The 20,719-nt window shown below is 39.0% G+C and overlaps 2 pseudogenes; one reads left to right on the top strand and one right to left on the bottom strand.

Moving 5' to 3' along the window:
- Positions 1–1,340: 1,340 nt before the first annotated feature.
- On the top strand, positions 1,341–7,362 carry LOC115676935 (ABC transporter G family member 1-like; annotated as a pseudogene).
- A 6,993-nt stretch (positions 7,363–14,355) lies between these two features.
- Positions 14,356–18,794, bottom strand: LOC115676971 (ABC transporter G family member 1-like; annotated as a pseudogene).
- Between the last annotated feature and the right edge of the window lie 1,925 nt (positions 18,795–20,719).

Genomic DNA, 20,719 nt, shown 5'->3' with positions numbered 1-20,719 from the left:
GACCTACGAAGGGGAGAAAGACTGTTGCCTTGCACATCTGGAAAGGTATTTCACAATAGGAGGAGTCGAGTCTTCCATCCACGAAAGCTGGCGTCAGATTTTGGGCGTTTAGCTGCGGTGGTGCCTATCTTCTTCAACGCGGTTTCTTTGACTCTTGAAACAGCTTAAACAATGGTTTGGGGTTGATGTAAGGGCTGGGCGAAAGAGAAAGCGAATGCTGTGATAAGGGAGATGGATTCTTGGGTTTTGAAGGAAGTTTGGGGTTAGGGCAAAGCTATCCAAAAGATAGAGAGAAACTCTACACGCGAGAGAGAGCACATGTCTCTCTCTTTGCTGAGTTGAATGTTGTGCCTAGATAATTGTTAGATAAATTATCAGGACAAAAATATAAATATAAAATTTCTCCCAAAAGACTAATAAAATCACAAAAGCACAGAAATTTGAGTCGACATGCCGGGCTAGTGATTGTGTTCGAAAATAAAACCCCTACACGTATCTACCAAACAAGTGTTGCAAGTCAAGGCCCACGTGGATTAAGTGGAAATCGTTTGTTCACTTACATTTGAGAATGTGATAGGATAAGAAATCTCTCTATTATAATGGATTTACTTGCTTAGAATGTCTATTATCAGCAACTTTACCGACGAGTTGTCAATTCCCTTTAACTTGTCGATTGTTTTGTACATTGATCACGAAACTCTGCCTCCATCGACTAAATCCGTCACTTATCGATACTAAATAAAAATTGGTCAATTTAGGGATGATTCCAAGGGGAGGACTGAATATGCTCAACTAATATCATGATGGGTTTCGAACCAGTTGTCATCCGGCTCTCCATCCATATCTGTCGTTGCATTTTGTAGGTCTGTCGTATAAATTGAGATCCTACAATATGCAAAATCTCCTTAATTAGAATGGATTTTGAATGCCCTAAAGCATCCGGAAATGTCAAATGACCATCTCGGCTCTTCCTGTAATCTTGAAATGAGGGACTAGAACATAAAAACTTTGCAGGCTGCTATCATTTGGTATGAGAGGGATCCTCAACAACCATGGCTGGATTCGCATGCTCTACTTCTTCACATGTATCTTGAGTTTGAAAGAAAGTGACCGCGGAGGTTAGAATAACTCTCTAGTCCATACTATATAGATATGTTTCACATGCAAGCTCTTTCGAAATCCTGGGCAGGCTTGGCCAATTGACAGAGATACCGTGCCCAAAAGTCATGATAATTTAACAATTAAGTTGCTTGATTTAAGTAACCAAAGAACTATTAATGGATGGTGCTGGATACCGCAAGTGTCAGTAAAAAAATTCAAATGTATGTACGCGTTGTAAATTCCGCTGAAAATAGTAAAAAGGTACGATCCATGAGAGCCTCCAAAGACCAAGCTGCCTTTCTTTGAATACTTTCAAAGCCCACGTTCAAATTCTTGCTCCCTATCAATACCCCTACGACAGTGCCATCTTCTTAATCTCCAGTCGAACAGCTCCAAGAGGAGAGAGAGAAGAAAGCAGCGGCGGCGGCGGCAAATCTTCTTATTTGCAATGGAATCTCCTTCTCCCGTCCATGTGCCCAGGTGGACTCCGAGATCGAGTCCCACAATTTCATCGCCGCCTCGTGAGAAAGCCCGCAACAACGACGGAATACGGGGCTCGGCTTCCGAAGGAGATGATGATGGCCTGTCCACCGGAGGCCACGAGGTCGTCTTTCCATTCAGTATCGGCTACGCCGCTGCTCAAGACGCCCATGACGACGAAGCACCCCCGTGGGGAGTCCATGGCGGAGGCAAAGGAGCGCGACCCGACCCGTCTACAGGAGCGCACGAAAATTGGAACGGGATGTTCTTGACGTGGAAGGACTTGCAGGTGACGTTGACGGACCGGAGAAACGGGACACGTCCCATATTGCAGGGGCTCACCGGATATGCGGAGCCGGGTCGGATGCTGGCCATCATGGGTCCATCTGGCTGTGGCAAGTCAACTCTCCTCGATGCCCTAGGAGGTTCGTATCAGAATAAATCTCTCTTTCGAGTCTCGACAACATAAATGCGCCTATTGCTATTATTCTATAGGTACAGCAAACTCAAAACGAGTTGACTTATAGATGTTATTAGGAAGTTCCCTCCACTCCAACATCATTTAAAAGGTACGAGAACTGAACATTTTGTAAAGGCTTAATTAATACCTTAAAATAACCCTCAATTTTAACTTTTATCCCAATTTTACCTTTATCTCATAAAGAACCTCCAACTTTAGGTCCAGTCATAATTATATCATTAAATTTTTTTTATCTATTAAAAATCCTCAACTTTAGCTCATGTCCCAATTTTCCCTAAAATTTTTTTTGTCTTATTAAAAACCCCTAACTATAGGTCATATCCCATTTTACCATAAAATTTTATAGTCCCATAAACAATCACAAACTTTTATTCAAGTCATTAACTTTTTTTGTCCATTAAAAACCCTCAACTTTAGGTCATGTCCCAATTTTACCCTAAATTTTTTGTCTTATTAAAAACCCCTAACTGAGGTCTTGTCCCATTTTACCATAAAATTTTACAGTCTCATAAACAATCACAAACTTTTATTCGAGTCACAAATATGCCTCCAATAACCCTCTATCCAAACAAACCAAAAAAAAAAACCCTCTGTCCAAAATTTCTCATTGACAACGGAAAGATAGAAAACTCTCAAGCAGGAACTGCTAGAGTCCCGAGCGCGAGCTCTCCGACCGCGAGAGATGGAACATTCCCAAGCACGAGAGATCGACGAGCGCAAAGTCACAACGGGCGATATTGATGGAGGGTTAATAGAGAGCAAATTTGAGACTCAAGTAAAAGTTGGTGATCTTTTATGAGAAAAAAAAATTAGGGTGAATTTGAAACTGCACCAAAGCTAGTCTTATGAGACAAAAACAAAAGTTTATAGTAGAATTGGTACTGGACTTAAAGTTGAGAGTTTTTTATTAGACAAAATATTTATGGTAAAATTGAGACTAGACCTAAAGTTGGAATTTTTTATGGGAAAAAAAAAGTTTAGAGTAGAATTGGGACATAACCTAAAGTTTAAGATTTTTTATAAGACAAGAGGTAGAGTTGGGATAAGTGCTCAAGTTGGTGGTTTTTTAGGGTATTAAACCCATTTTTATATAATGGACAAAGTCATAGTTAATAATGTAGATCTTATAAGCAAAACTGCCAATACATCAAATTATTCCACATCATAAAATACAAATATAAATCTCCCAATTCTCTAATTATTTATATAATGTCCCCAAATTATCAAAACCTTTAATTATCTTCTCTTTGGTCAGCATTTAAATTTTTTTTACGCTCTCAAGCTTAATGAAGTAAAAATCTTATTAATAAAATTATTTGACATACGCGACAAATTATATATGCTTATTTTGATATAAGCACAAATGAAGTAACTCTATAAGAACCCAACAACAAGAGTTAGCCACAATATTTTGTGATGCAACTTTATAGATTAATCTTTGTATCATGGCATTATTCTTCTATCCAACAACAACTAATTTGATACGTGTGTAAGTCTTTCTGTATACCCAAGGACCAAGGGTTATTCCTCGGTCTATCACATAATGTGATACTTAGATTATATTTATCCAAAAAAAAAACTTATACAAAATTTATACTTTCAGGAAATTAATGATAGATTAAGTCGCCGGGCATCATGGGTAAGAAAACAAACAAAAATTTTCAACTGTCGTTTTTACCTGTTCTTAGTGAAGACTAAGACGAAGAAAATGAGAATTTTCATGATAAATTTAAGATGCCGGACATCTTGGATTAGAAAACAAACAATAATACATAAACAATAAAATCAGAACGCCAAGAATTTCATAGCCAAGTTGAGGCTGGTTGACACGTACTGAGGACGATGAAGTTATTTAACCATCCACGAAACCTTAAAAAAGGAACAGCAGAAGTCAATGAATCTTGTCCCAGCTTTTTCTCTTATCGAGAAGTGGACCAATCATACGACTTCCCTCCCCTTTGGACAGCTTCTTCTCTTTCCTAATATTGTAGACGTGGGCCGTCCGTCGACAATAGACTAATCCCCACCAGATACAACCGTCGTATCGTCTCGGTCACATTTGATGATTGATAATATTTGAAACAGGTTTAATCTTGATTTATTTCGCACGTGCGTCCGCTCCTCTTGTCAAATTTCACACGTCATCCCTAATTCAGCTTGCACGAGAGAGATGAGGTGTTAAAATAGCACATACCGCCTAATTACAGGATTTATATACATATGATCTCCCTTCATCTATAAATTTAAGTTTTTAAATTAAGCTTTTTAATAATAATAATAATAACAGAGTTCTACAATTTCGAAGCCTCCTGCTTGTTCGGTCTGAAACTTGACCCTTGACTATTGCATGGCCTAGCAACGAGGACATCGAATTTCAACAAAGAAGATGAGGCGGGTTACGGATCTTGAAAAAGTACTTAACTTAATGAGCGGGATACATACGAATTCGGCATGAATAAACTTTGTCGAGTACGCAAGAATACATAGTCGTATGGCGTCTACTGCACCAACCTCATGAAGGATTTTATTTTTGAAGGACTTGTTCTTTGAGACAGATGGATTTGAATTAAGTATGAATGAAAAAAGAAAACATCGATTTTCGATTGTATCTATGTTGTGAGGGAATGAAATTAACCGAAATCTCCTTTTTATTTCACATTCAAGCTTCTAGTCATTTGAACAAGTACCCAACAAATCTGTAATCTTTCCATAACTTTTATTGATCTATTTCGTTTTTATTTTCAGTTTCTATCCCTTCTTTTCCTGATAAGCAACTTTTGCAGGGAGATTAAGTTCAAGCACTCAACAGACAGGAGAGATCTTGATCAACGGTCGCAAGCAACCACTTTCTTTCGGAACTTCGGTAAGCCTAGCTGATAGATTTGGCGCTGAGTTGAATTTCAGTGTGCAGATTTCCTAATTTAATCGTAGTTTATAGAAATCATTCTTCACTTTATTCACTTTTTTTTTTTGTTTTGGTTTTGGTATAGGCATATGTGACTCAGGATGACACACTAATAACAACTTTAACAGTGAGAGAAACCGTGTACTACTCGGCTCGGCTCCAATTGCCGGAATCCATGTCAAAATCAGAGAAGAAGGAGAGAGCTGAGGCGACGGTTAGAGAGATGGGATTGCAAGATGTGAGAGATACTACGATAGGCGGGGGGAGCACCAAGGGCCTCAGTGGTGGCCAAAAGAGGAGGGTGAGCATTTGCATGGAGATCCTGACGCGCCCGAAGCTCCTCTTCCTCGACGAGCCGACCAGTGGGCTCGACAGTGCCGCGTCATACCATGTGATGAACCGCATTGCCAAGCTAGCCCATCATGACCGGAGGACGGTGATCGCCTCGATTCATCAGCCAAGCAGTGAAGTCTTTGAGCTTTTCCACAATCTCTGCGTTCTTTCTTCCGGGAAAACAGTCTATTTTGGCCTTAGATCAGGGGCAGAACAGGTGCTTGTGCTATTGGACTACTATGTTATGAATTTTTTCTTGTTGCAAGGAATGAACATTTTCCTAACCATTTCTTCTTCTTTTTTTGGCAGTTTTTTGCATCAAATGGTTTCCCATGTCCAACTCTTAGGAATCCGTCTGATCACTACCTCAGGACGATTAACAAGGACTTTGACGCCGTAAGTCATGCCACTGAAACTTGATTTGTTCAACCATAATTTCAAGAACTGAAGGAAATTTCATGGATCCAATGAAACAAAATTTCTTGTCAGGACATTGAACAAGGAGGCAATGGCATGAATGCTGAAGAAGCCATTGACACTCTGGTCAAATCTTATTTGTCATCTCTCGTGTGTCACCAAGTTCAGCAGCAAGTATCCAGGATATCCGAAAAGGTATGCAATTTTGATATTATGTGGATTGGAAACTTGAAAATTACGAATTTGATAGTTTCTGATAAGTTGTGTGTTTCGGTTAGACTGTTGGAGGATATATGGATAGAAATGGAAGTCAAGCAAGCTTCATTACCCAGAGCCTTGTTCTAACTAAGCGATCGTTTGTGAACATGTATCGTGACTTGGGGTATTACTGGCTTCGTTTAGCAATCTATGTTGCATTGTGTCTGTGTGTTGGGACTACCTTCTATGACATCGGATCCACCTATGGCTCAATTCAGGTAAGCTCTCTAGTTCTAAATAATCTAGTGACCAAATCAATGAAGAATGAGATTTATAAGTTATTGCACATTCCATTGACCAAGTTTCTTAATTTTTACGAATTTGGAGGCAAGAAGCTCGATGCTAATGTTCGTTGCGGCATTTCTTACTTTTATGGAAATCGGCGGATTCCCCTCCTTTGTTGAGGACATGAAGGTACTTCTCTTTATTTCCTTTTTTCTTTCTCTTATGTTTGATGTTCCGGTTGCTTTTCATTCTGCCAAAGTTGTGAGAATCCTACATTTTCATTTCACCAGGTCTTCGGGCGAGAGAGACTGAACGGGCATTATGGTGTCGCTGCGTTCGTTGTAGGCAATACATTTTCGTCCATGCCTTAACTACTGATCATCTCTCTTATCCCAGGAGCCATAGCTTATTACTTGGTTGGCCTCCAAAAGAGTTTTGAGCACTTTTCGTACTTCGCTTCAGTGCTCTTCGCATGCATGTTGCTAGTCGAGAGCTTGATGGTGATTGTCGCAAGTATAGTCCCCGATTTCCTCATGGGGATCATAACCGGTGCCGGAATTCAAGGTGTGATGATGCTGAATGGAGGGTTTTTCAGGTTGCCAGATGATCTCCCCAAGCCATTCTGGAGATATCCCATGTATTACATCTCATTCCATAAGTATGCCAACCAAGGTTTCTTCAAGAATGAGTTTGAAGGTTTAATATTTCCAAACCAGATGGGAGGGTCACCCATGGTGAAGAAATCTTAAGAAACTATTGGCAAGTGGAAATGGGCTACTCTAAATGGGTGGATCTTGCCATCTTGCTTGGGATGGTGGTTGTTTATAGGCTCATGTTCCTTGGTATAATAAAGGCAGCGGAGAAGATGAAGCCACTCGTGAAAAATTTTAGGGCTGAATCTCCTAAACGTACCAAACATATCATGGAGAATCCTTCGTCAACGCCTAAATGATACGGGGAGTTAGGGGGACTTATTTAATAGTGAGAAATCGGCGTGTTTATCTTCTATATCTGTCGAAGTAACTACATCTCCTTGTATGGATAATAATAAACTCAAATCATGTGTATGAAATGTTTATTCTATGCTTGATCATAAAGAAATGTCGAATGAGCATGTTGTTGGTAGCTTGTTTGTAAAACAATAAAGATGTGCATTGCCCCAGTTGATGATTACTTATTAGCAGTTATTTCAGAGGGATACCACCTTTGAAAGGTTGTATCTGTTCAAACATATTTTTCGCTATTAATTACTAAACGTTTATGTTCAACAGATGAACTTTTATTTTCGTTTCTTTCTAAAGATAGGCAACCACTGTTTTCTATTGTTTCCCTTTGAGAGTTCCTGGAGAAATAACATAATTGATATATGGTATTTTCGCTTGAGACTTTGTTGTATCCTGAAAGATTTTTGTCCCTGATCATTAGCAACATTTGTGAGGCAAATAATTCCTTAAAGATAGTGTTATAACGCATCAAAGTCTAACTCCATTCTTCTTCCCAATTGCTTGATTTATTTCCAACAATTTTAATGAATTATTTGTGCCACAATGGAGTCAGAGCCGGAGGAAGTACAGGCCCGTGGTGGCTCATGATCGGGCGGTCCTCGAGATGTTGTCCATGGATCCAGGATCTTCCTCTTCTTCTTCTTCTCTTCCCCATCGCGACGTGCCTCTCAAGTTCTCTGTTTTGGCTTTCATTTTGTGTTACAATCGGTTGAGTGAAAAAGTAGGAACTGTGTGTGGATGTTGATTTCTCGTTTAGAGTGTCGTCTATGTCGAGAAGTGAGCTTTAAAGTGCAGAAATTGGAAATGGGATGAGCGGCTTAGCTTCGTGTTGGTGCATTGATGTATATTCTTGGACCTGTCGATCGAATCCAGAATCACTTCAAATAGTTCTTCACTGAGGAGTGGGCATGCACAGATTACTTGAAAAAAAAAATCACCCACATTCTATTACATTTCAGTTGGTGTGAATCAATTGCTTTGAAAGGACAAAGTTGTTGTGCACTTATTCTATATCTAGAGGGCAGCATCAGTACAGAAGCGGATGCTACTTTATGAAATTATGAATTTGGATTAGATTTTTAGTGCATTTTTTTCTGCTGTGACAGAAAAAGGAGTGGATATGATGCAATTGCTCTTGGGTAATTGTGGAGGTGTTTGAACTTTTTAGTGGCATTGTGGTTTACTACCTAATAGTCTATAGTTTTTCCGGCAAGGAAGGTACTCTTGTTATGATAGTCCGAGTGAATGAAACTAAAATACGGCACGGTAGATTGGTTGGTGGATGACCTTTTTACATTGTCATATTTGAGTTGAAGATATGATTATTTTTTGAACCAATATAACTGGAGTCATTGAGACTAAGAAGTATCTAACTTCTAATTTTAAAATTAAAGATTTGGGTGAAGTAGATACTATATTGGGTATTAGAGTTAAAAAACATAATAGGGGTTATTCTTTGAGCCAAAGTTAATACCTTGAAAATATGTTAAATAAATTTAAACATCTCGGTTTCAAAGAAATGAGTACTCCTTTTGATTCCAGTATTAAATTAAATTATAATACTAGTAGAGCAGTAGCACGACTTGAATATACTAGTACTATTTGGTCTATAATATATGCAATGCATTGTGCTAGACTTGATATTATTTTTTCTGTGTGTAAGTTGAGTAGATATGCTAGTATCCAAATATAGAACATTATAATGCTATTACCAGAATTTTTGGTTATCTTAAGAGAACTAAAAATATGGGATTGTTCTATAATGATTATCCAGTTAGATTACAAATGTGGGTGATAACAATTTCGCTTCTGGATGGATTTTCACATTAGGTGGATGTGCTATACCTTGGGCGAGCAAGAAACAAACTTGTATAACTCATTCAACGATGGAATATGAATTTATTGCTTTATTAGCAACTAGAAAAGAGGCTGAATAAATTAGAAATTTGTTGTTTGACATCAAATTATGGTCTAGCCCTACGCCTCCTACTTTGGAATGAGCTTATAATAGCACTTGTAATGACAAGTCTAGACATATCAGTTTAAGATATGAGTATATGCGACAATTGATTCGTAATGGTACCATAATAATTATATATGTGAGGTCAAGCAAGAATCTAGCTAATCCCTTTACAAATGCTCCACCAAGAGATATGGTAAAGGTGACCTCAAAAAAAAAAAAACAGGGTTGAAACCCTTTGACTGAAGTCACCAGTAATGGTAACTGCTAATACTACTACTAGTATATTACTAGTTATAAGATTTAATAGGTAAGAACAAGTTACTGAAAGTGGTTGTTTGATGCTGACATTAGCCCATACATGAGAAGTCAATATCGTCTATTACGTTTTGTAGGCTGAGTTATATTCTCAATGAAGTATGATACAAATTAGTAATGTGTTTATTAGTAACAAAAACACAAAGTACACACTTCACCTATATGAGCTTAGAAGCAGTGCTACTTCTTACGAAATTTAGAGTTACTTTCTACAGAGTTCATGAAACGGGAACAAGCATGAGGCCATAATAGTACTAAGTAAATCATAGAATTTCTCATTAAAACAAGATGTTAATATATGTGCAATATGTCCGATTCTATTATTAAAGTAAAAAGTTTAAAGCTACAGCTATTTGTAACTTTTATAGAATCTTGAGATACTTGAACTAAATAAAAGTTTAACTCGAAAGAGACCTTTATGTATGTGGATTAATCTTATGGAAATTTTGGCTGTATTTTTTTTACATACTGTTTTTTGAATTTTGTTTTACAAACAAAGTAGGGTATTGTGCCCTAGCTCGCCGGCCGCGCGGACACCTCGATTATCAAAAAAAAAAAACAAAGTAGGGTATTGTTAGTAATTTGTTTGTAAAACAAACAAAAAGGTGCCTTGTCCCCCTGGGCAGTTACTTATTAGTGGTTATCTATTAGCAGTTATTTCATATGGATACCACCTTTGAAAGCTTGTTCAAATATATTTTTTGTTATTAATTACTCAACTTTTTTGTTCAATAGGTGAACTTCCATTTTCGTTTCTTTCTAAATATACATGGCCATATACGGCCATTGTTTTCTATTGTTTCCCTTCAGGAGTTCCTGACGAAATACCAAAATTGCTATATAGTATTCTCGCTTGAAACTTTGTTGTATCTTGGAGGTTTTTTGTCAGTAACCATTAGTAACGTTTGTGGGGTAAATAATTCCTACACCTCAAAGTCTAGCTCCATTCTTCTTCCTATTGCTTGATTTTTCTCCAACATTTGTATCACACTGCATTTAACCCTCACAATTTCTTGTGAGACAATTTCTCTATCTCACAAAGGAATTCTTAAAATCCATACCACAAGATTCTCTAACTTAGACACTCTACTCTTGGATGCACTTACGAGAACCGCACAATTGATAGTTGCTCATTTACGGGCAAAATTCCAATTTCTTTTGCAGGTTCAAATGGAGACATATTCTCAACACCGTGCTTTAAAATTCTTATAATTAGAGCTATTATTTTGATTAAGATCTTTAGAACATTTGCCTCAAGGCCACTTTTTAAATGTCCAAATAAGGAAATTTTGTTATTTAAAATACACTGTCTCTCTTGCTACGTAAAATCAGTGCATTTGGTAATCAAGACGATTCCTTGTTAAGTATACTTAATAACTGCTTCGAGAGCATTGGTTAACAAGACTATAAGAAATGGCTGATTAGAGAGAGTAAAATTCTACAAAATAATGGCTAACACGTGCAATCTTAGTCTGTCCAAATAAATGATATATAGCAATATAATCCACAACAAAGAGGGCTGTTCATAAAAAATTTGGCTTGTCGAATCCACAATTTGACCGGGCCGAACAAATCTGTCTTTACTTTGCTCTTGAAAATGGTTTAGGCTGCTATCATTATCACACTCGGAGGTTGAGGAGTATGTGAGTTTTTGAGTCTTGCGTGACTGTGATCCAAGTTGAAGAACTGTGTTCTAGGAAGTGATCCATGATGGGATAAGTACACCACAAGTCTTTTATACAGCGCTCACTTGAGGACCGTAACTTTTTGTTTTACCAGTTGATTGTCATAACTTCTAAAAGAAATGTTCATTTAAGTGCCGTAACTTTGAATTGATCACTTGAGTGCCATAACTTCTTAAAAACATTCACCCAGGTGTTGAAAATCTGACGTGACGTGGCATGGCACTTGTTTGTGGCACTCAAGTAATCAATTGAAAAGTTATATAGCACTTAAGTGCGGAAAAAAAAATTATGACATTCAAGTGAGTGCCGTACATAAGTTATGATACTCAAGTGATTGAAAATAAAAAAGTTATGATACTTGTAAGGTCCTTTTCCTGATCCATGATATATACTAGGACAAGTCATCTGATAAAAGTAAAGTGTGAATTTCCCAATATAGTTGTTGAAGTTGTCCATGATTGTAAAAGATAATTACTTAGTTTCTTTTCCTGTGGACAAAACTATTAGTTAACTCTTTGATTGTGGGTTGATTTATGAATTACTCAAAAGAGCCTCTCCTAATCAATATGAGATTCAAGACGTCGCAAACTCTCCTACTCAAATAATTGATGTCCTCATTAGTGTTGAGCCGTATTACCTAGTGATGCTCCCTCTATTTGATGTGCGGTCTGGTCCATCTGCCCCTTCCACCATCTTAGAAGTTTGCCCTTGGCCGCATCTTGTCCGAGCCCTCTCACACAGGCAATCACTTCCTATCTTGATTGGATCGGATATGGGCATAGTTTATCCATGAACCAAGCTTTTATTAAGGGAGTCTGGCTCTGATACCATTTGTAACAACGGCTCGTTCCACTTGAGCCAACCTCTAAAATATTATTTTAAGTAACTACAAAAGGCAGTGGCTATTTGGAGGTGGGTGTTAACTTATGAATCACTGAAGATGACATCTTTCAACAGACGTATGGGCTTTTGACTAAATATAAAAAGGAGAGAGATGTCATGAGGACCAAATCGAAGTTTTCAGAATGTAAATAATATCGTATGGTCTAAGTGAGCATTACACGATTCAAGTTCATCTAATACAAACCGAGCAAGTGTTGGCACAAGTAAACATCAGCTAAGAAGAAAAGTTTCTTTCAAATAGAGGCTTATAAAGGTCCATTTACAGGCCAGGGCCTACTGTACTATTTGACCAAGCCTGGCCGAGGAAGGGTTACGGTCCGGAAGACAACTTATCTATTTAACAGGACGTTTAGGGGAAAATGTTGGCACTCATTTTTACCACATACTTTTGTAGATAAGGTTGACATTTAATGTTAGTACACCCTTTTAGCCATAAGTATTTTCGGGATAGTGCAATTTGGTGAAGCCAACTTTTACCGCATATCTTTGCTAGAGCTATTAATGTTTAGGATTAGCCTGTCCAAAAAGTTAATTGCTTCCTCGTCCAACAAAGTTCACGAATTGATAAGAAGTAAATGCATGGGCTGAGGACTTAGATCTGCACGTGAAAGCAATGCTAGAAGAAGTTTGAATTCATGTTGGCACATGATTTGCGAATAGAGACTAATGTGACGAGTGGAAGCATGAGTGATTCAGAGAAGCTTGTTATCATCAATCAGGAGAAGTTGTAAAGGAAATGGAGGCAAAAACTTCGATGAAGCGGAGTTAGTCCTTTCAGCGGCTGAAAAGACTACATTGAAATTTCAAGTAAGGGTTTAACACGAAATTGGCAAAATCGGAAAGTTTAGAACTAAATTGACATATGTACAATAAGTTTATAATTAATTGGGTAATTTTTTCATTCTTAGTTCTCCGCCAAGAAAATACCAAACATTTCTTTCAATTCCATGTAATCTCGATTCCTCGTACTTTACATTTCCTTGTACTTAAGATTCATGTAGATTCATCATTCCATCCAAACTCCATTTGCATGCTTTGCGCTTGATTGAGGATCTGTGAAGAGATCTCTATCGCTCTCCAATCTTCTGAAGTGCCGATTGCCTTAATGCTTATCGATTTTCATCAACAATACTAGAATTTGGTTCCTTGCAAAGGGTGTTATAATGTGCTTCCCGAATGATTCCTTAGGGGGTTAGTGTTATGAACGGAGCAACATTAGAGATCAGGCAATCACAACAAGCATCAAGGCGTTAGTGAGGGGCGCCAGCGATAGATGCTTTGTCCAAGAGCAAAGTCAATAGCCACAGGACAGGAAAGAGGCCTGTCGCTCACTCTGGATGATGAATTTTTTAGGTCTCAAATGGATGGTTTCGAAGGGGTATTTATAGTAGGAAAATTGAACTGATGCTCCATTTATTTCGCGAAAAATAAATAATTTAAAAAATATTTTCTTAAAAATGATCGCTTGTATCGCTTAAAATAATTAGCCAATAAAAAATATTTTCATTATCAATAACAATTTATAAATAAATATTTATGGATGATGAAAATATATTTTGTTCATTGTAAGTGATATAAACGCTCATTTTTAGGAAAATGTTTTCTAAATTATACATTTTCCGTGAAATAAACGGAGCTTGAATATTAATGGAGATTCTCAATGTGGCCCGGTGGCACAAACGTAGACAAATTTTATTAATTTTAAAATATTCTTTCGAATTTTTATTATTTTTATTATTTTTAATTTTCTTTTCTTTTCTTTCATTTTTTTCTTCTCCTTCCTCCACTAGTCGCCTAGCCTCAGCAATGGCTGGCGATCGGCTAGAGACTACAACTGACGAGGGTCACCCTTGTCATTTGTTATAGGTAAGAGGCCAAATGACCATCTCGGCCCTTCCGGTAACCTTGAAATGAGAACTGGAACACAAAACTCTGTGTGCTCTTGTCATTTGGTATAAGAGGGATCCTCAACAACCATGGCTGGATTCACAATCTGAACTTCATCAGAACTATCTTGAGTTTGAAAGATTGTGGAGGTTAGAATAATGCTCTCTGGTCCTAATGTTATCGAGATATGTTTCCCATACAAGCCCATTCAGCATTTCTTTATGATCAAGCATGGAGTAAACATTTATTACCCATGATTGAAGAGAGTTTATTATCCATGGAAGGAGAGTTATTACTTCAACAACAATTAAAGATTAACACACCAGTTTATCTATGACCAAAAAAAAAAAACACACCAGTTTATCACTATCAAATAAGTAACCCTAACTTGCTGCCATATTAAGGCGTTGAAGAAGGATTCTCCATGACATGTATGGGATGCTTAGGAGATTTAGCCCTGAAGTTTTTCACTAGTGGCTTCATCTTCTCCACTGCCTTTACAATTCCAAGGAACATGAGCCTATAAACAACCACCATCCCAAGCAATATAGAAAGATCTACCCATTTAGAGTACCCCATTTCCACTTGCCAATAGTTTCTCAAGATTTCTGTAGGTGGTCCTCCCATCGGGTTGGGAAACGTTAACCCTTCAAACTCATTCTTGAACAAACCTAGGTTGGCATACTTGTGGAATGAGATGTAATACATGGGATATCTCCAGAATGGCTTGGGGAGATCATCTGGCAACCTGAAAAACCTCCATTCAGCATCATCACACCTTGAATTCCGGCACCAGTTATGATCCCCATGAGGAAGTTGAGGACTATACTTGCGACGATCATCATCAAGCTCTCGACAAGCAACATGCACGCAAAGAGCACTGAAGCAAAGTACGCAAAGTGCTCGAAACTCTTTCGGAGGCCAACCAAGTAATAAGCTGTAGCTCCAGGGATAATAGAGATGATTAGTAGATAAGGGATGGACGAAAATCTATTGCCTACAATGAACGCGGCGACACCATAATGCCCACTCAATCTCTCTCGCCCAAAAACCTGTTAAAATGAAAATGTAGGATTCTCATGACTTTGGCGTAATGAAAAGCAATCGGAACATCAAAGATAAAAAAGAGAAAAAGAAAAAGGAATAAAGAGAAGTACCTTCATGTCCTCAACAAAAGAGGGGAATCCGCCGATTGCCATAAAAGTAAGAAATGCGGCAACAAACATTAACGTCGAACCTCTTGCCTGCAAATTCGTAAAAATTAAGAAACTTGGTAAATGGAATGTCCAATAACATATAAATCTCATTCTTTGACGAGTTTGTCGCTAGATTATTTAGAGCATATATACTGTCACTACGGTAGACCTTACCTGAATTGAGCCATAGGTGGATCTGATGCCGTAGAAGATAGTCCCCACACAGACATAATGCAACGTATACTGCTAAACGATGCCAGTAATACCCCAAGTCGCGGTACATGTTCACGAACGATCGCTTAGTTAGAACAAGGCTCTGGGTAATGAAGCTTGCTTGACTTCCATTTCTTTCCAAATTTCCTCCAACATTCTAACTGAGACACAACTTATCAGAAACTCCCCAATTCGTGATTTTCAAGTTTCCAATCCATACAATATCAAAATTGCATACCTTTTTGGGATATCCTGGACACTTGCTGCTGAACTTGGTGACACATGAGAGATGACAAATAAGATTTGACTAGAGTGTCAATGGTTTCTTCGGCATTCATGCCATTGCCTCCTTGTTCAATGTCCTGACAAGAAATTTTGTTTCATTGGGTCCATGAAATTTCCTTCAATTCTTGAAATTATGGTTGAACAAATCAAGTTTCAGTGGCGTGACTTACGGCGTCCAAGTCTTTGTTAATCATCCTGAGGTAGTGATCAGGCGGATTTCTATGAGTTGGACATGGGTAAACATTTGATGCAAAAAAAAGAAGAAGAAATGGCTAAGAAAATGTTCATTCCTTGCAACAAGCAAAACTTAATAACCTAGAATTCCAATATCACAAGCACCTGTTCTGCCCCTGATCTAAGGCCAAAATAGACTGTTTTCCCAGAAGAAAGAACGCAGAGATTGTGGAAAAGCTCAAAGACTTCACTCCTAGGCTGATGAATCAAGGCCATGACCGTCCTCCGGTCATGATGGGCTAGCTTGGCGACGCGGTTCATCACATGGTATGATGCAGCACTGTCGAGCCCTCTGGTCGGCTCATCAAGGAAGAGGAGCTTCGAGCGCATCAGGATCTCGAAGCACATGCTCACCCTCCTCTTTTGGCCACCACTGAGGCCCCTGGCGCTCCCTCTGCCTATCCTAGTATCTCTCGCATCTTGCAGTCCCATCTCTTTAATCGTCGCCTCGGCTCTCTCCTCCTTCTCCGATTTCGACATGGATTCGGACAATTGGAGCTGAGCCGAGTAGTACACGGCTTCTCTCACTGTTAAAGTTGTTATTGGTGTGTCATCCTGAGTCACATATGCCTATAACAAAACTAAAACAAAAAGAAAATGAATAAAGTGGAAATTTACCGTTAAGAACGATTTGTATAAACTACGATTTGGCAAGGAAATCTCCAGATTCAAAGTCAATTGAGTGCCACATCTATCAGCTAGGCTTACCGAAGTTCCGAAAGAAAGTGGTTGTTTGCGACCGTTGATTAAGATCTCTCCTGTCTGTTGACTGCTTGAACTTGATCTCCCTGCAAAAAGTTTCTTATTAAGAAAAGGGAATGGGTAGAAACCAAAAGTAAAAATGAAATAGATTACTGAATGTTATTTAAAGATTACAGATATGCTAGGTACCTCGTCTATTGTTCTCCTTGAAAACAAATTAATCTACTTCTAAACGATTAACTGCTTGAATGTGAAGTAAAAAAAGCGAATTCGGTTAAATTCATTCAGCTGCGACAGAGCTGAATGTGCAGCAGCCATCCAAGAGGGCATGCCAAGACTGAAACTTAAGTTCCCGCTCACGACCTTCATAACAAGCTACACCGAATAAGAAGTGTAAAACAATTAGCTCAAAAGGATCGCCGTTATATAACCATTCATCAACAGACACCGCTTCCCATATTAGGCAGACAAATCGTGACCGGAAAGGTTATGACAGCAAAAGCCATTGGAATTTTCATTTTGTACGTTGGAAGAATCCATTGTACGACATGGGTGCACTGGGAAATCCATGTCCTTTTTGTTGACATTCAATGTTGTTCGCTAGGTCGTGAAATATCTTTCCAAGAAAATATTTTCTTCATTTTTCGATATTTGGTTCATTTAGGAAAATAAGTTAATGAAAAATATTTTCCTAGTCAACGAAACCTATTATTATATTCATAAAAATGATTTCCTTTTTTGAAAAACCGGAAAATAGTTTCCAAAATATGACTAAGTATCGGCACTTGGATTTGAAACTCTACGTTTGGCCATGGAAACCCCAATACTGGTTGCTAGATCCTCGGCGTTCGGGACCATGTCTCCGGCGCCCGAGCCCAAGTCCATTGAGGTCGAGCTTGGGACCCCAGTACCCGGGCCCGGTGCCTTGGCGCCCATGCCTGGGTCCATCGAGGCTAGGCCCGATGGGGCTCGTGCTCGATGTCCTGGCACCTGAGCTCGGATCCATAAATGTCGTGCTTGGGTCCTCAATGCTCGAACTCTGGTCCTCGGCACTTAGGTCCAGGCTAACAAAGGCCTAGCGCGGGTCCTCAATGCTTGGGCTCAGGCCCTTAGTTAATGAAACATTCATTATTATAAAAATATTTCTTTTCTTTTTTTTTCTTTTTCCTTCTTCCTCAGCCGGTGGCCAGCCACGACAACAAGCCACAAGTGAGGGACGAACTCCCCTAAAGCCGGCAAGGCTCTAACTCACTAGATTCCAGTGAGCCGAGCCTCGTCAGCCTCGGGCAAGGCTCCACCTTGCTAGATCTGTCAAGGTCAAGCTCGAGGCCTCACCAAAGGTCGGCAAGCTCAACCTTGCCAAATGTGGCGAGGCTCTGCTCAGCTTATCGGAATCTGACGAGCTCGAGCCTCATCGGCCTGTGACTGGTCATCGACCATCGTCGTGGCCAGCCAACCAAGAAGGAAAAGAAAAAAAAAATAAAAAATAAAAAAAGTAAAATTTGGATTTTTCAAAAAATATATAAAAAGAAGAGAAAATTTATTAAAAGGAGTGCACGGAGGAAAATCATTGATTTTTCATACCAAACACCGGAAAATACAGTCATTATCCCGGAAATATGACTTCCTAAAATTTTTTTTTCATAAACGTCAAATTTTCTGCGAAATAAACACACTATTCATCTAAGTCTTGATTTTCAAGTCCACGAGGGAAAAGAACGAGCAAACAGACGGTTAAACAGATAAATATAATTTACAGAATTGAGGGATTTATATTTGTATTTTATAATGTGGAAGATAGATAGACAATTTGCTTATAAGATCTAGATTTGTATATAGAAATGCAAGTTATCATTCATTATCATTCCTTTTACTGGCCGACACTATGATCGTGGAATTTTCTAATAGAATCTTGGAAGTCAAATCTCGTTTTGAGTTTGCTTTACTTATAGCGTAACAATAATTTAAAAGGACAACCTACAGATCAATTATATAGAAAGAGAAATTTATTGGAACATGGTACCTCCGAGGGCATCGACAAGAGTTGACTTGCCACTGCCGGACGGACCCATGATGGCCAGCATCCGACCCGGCTCCGCATACCCGGTGAGCCCCTGCAAAATGGGCTGCGTCCCGTTTGCCCGGTCGGTGACCATCACCCACAAGTCGGGTCGAGATCCTCCATGGCCCCCCGACAGGGGCCCCATGTCGCCGTCATGGGTGTCTGGAGTAGCGGCGAAGCCGATACTGAACGGAAAGATGACCGGGTCGCTTCATGCAGACCCGCCATCATCGTCTACTTCGGATGCCGAGCCCCGCATCTCATCATCATCGCCGTCTGCTTCCTCGGGAAGCGGCGAGGCGATGAGATTGTCGGACTCGGACTTAGAGTCCACGGGGGCACATTGATGGGAGAAGGAGACTCCATCGAAAAGAAGAATATTCCACCACCGCCACCCGCCGCCACCGCCGCTTTCTTCTCTCTCTTTTCTTGGAGCTGTTGGATTGAAGATTAAGAAGATGGCGATGTCGCTGTGGTACTTATAGGGAGCAAGAATTCGAACGTGGGTTTTCAAACGATTCGAAGAAGGGAGATGTCGAACGGAAAGGAGTATGAACGGTGATGGGAAGACCGTATGCGTTTGCTTTCCTCGTTGGACTTTACCACTTGTGAATAGCCCTCAAACAATATGGCAAAGTGGGAATTCCTTGGTCTTAGGCGGCTCCCTCATGGGTTGCACCTCTCTTCTACTTTTAACAGATTTCTAAACGTCCTACAAATATCGATTTTTTAGGTGTTCATACTACGAAAAACTTTAAACTCGTATATCTATGATAAATTTACTCCAAACTAATTTTTTGACCATCAAAAATCCCAAATTAATACACTTGTGACAAATTTATTCTATGTTAAATTGAATTAATACCACGTAAAACCACAAATTAGTAAACATGTGACAAATGGAGGGGTAAAACTCCAAGTCGATACACCTATCAACTGCCACGTGTCATTAGACGTAGCAATTTGACTGTAAAATTTATCGAGAACTAACGGAGGGTAAATTTATCACAGGTGAACCAGTTTAGAGTTTTTCGTGATATTAACCCATTTTTTAATAGCTACTTTAGTGTCAGCACCAATTGGCAACCGACTAATCTACGACGATGGCAACAGTCCTCCGATCCCAACCATGAAGCCCTCGTCGGTCCTTGCCTATGGTCAGTCACCGGCCATGGCCGAGCATTGGCCACAGGCCAACGAAAAAGAAAGGGAAAAAAAAAAAGGAAGGAAAAAATTAAAAAAAGTTAGAAAATTTATTAAAATATTATTAAAAAAATTGTCCACGTTAACACCGCATCCACATCAGCAATTTTCGGCTTAATTGGTTAGATTAGCTAAATTGGTATCAATGTGAAAAGGTTTAAGACTAAATTTGTCCAATTTAATAGTTTAGGATTGAATTGGTACTCATACATTAAGTTTATGACTTTTTTAGTACCTTTCCTCCCATCCCAACCAAGGTGAGTCCGTTAGATTAATACCTCCAACTTAACTATAATTCGAGCATGTAACTAAATAACATCCATGGCGAGCCCAATAGATTAATACTAATTATTATATCGACGTCGACAACATTTACAACATTATGAGAATCGATAAAACTGACAAATGGGTGAATTGATATTATCCAACTCGGTAAGAAAGTTGTTCCGTATTAAGACGAGCTTAATAAAATATCGCACCCGCTCCATAATTTGATTATCTTCGACTTCACTTATGGGCTTGATCTAAGTCATCTCACCATTAATCGCAATTATGCATCATGGATGTGTGCGTTGACCCCGTGGTTAGATGGTTAAGCGCCTCAATGAAGCAATGTCCAACCAATTTTGATTGGCTACAGGTCTCAATGAAGCAATGTCTCACCATAGTTAATGAGACAAAGCACGATAAGAGGTATTGGGTTCAACTCTCGCACTCTACAAGAGACAGAGCATAAGTATGAGAAAGGAGAGTTAGTGATAGAAATGACCAAATAAAATAGTACTAGCAAAAAGGGTCTAACTTAGCTGAATTTCTAGGGATCAAATCTGACGTGGCGTTTACCTGGCCGGTTGGTTTGACCGGTCC

Source organism: Syzygium oleosum, unplaced genomic scaffold (assembly GCF_021117445.2).
Source record: "Syzygium oleosum isolate NSW1041296 unplaced genomic scaffold, Sole_v2.1 Sole_v2.35, whole genome shotgun sequence".
Classification (NCBI taxonomy): Eukaryota; Viridiplantae; Streptophyta; class Magnoliopsida; order Myrtales; family Myrtaceae; genus Syzygium; species Syzygium oleosum.
The sequence above is the reverse complement of the archived record's forward strand: the minus strand, read 5'-3'. Positions and strand labels throughout refer to the sequence as shown.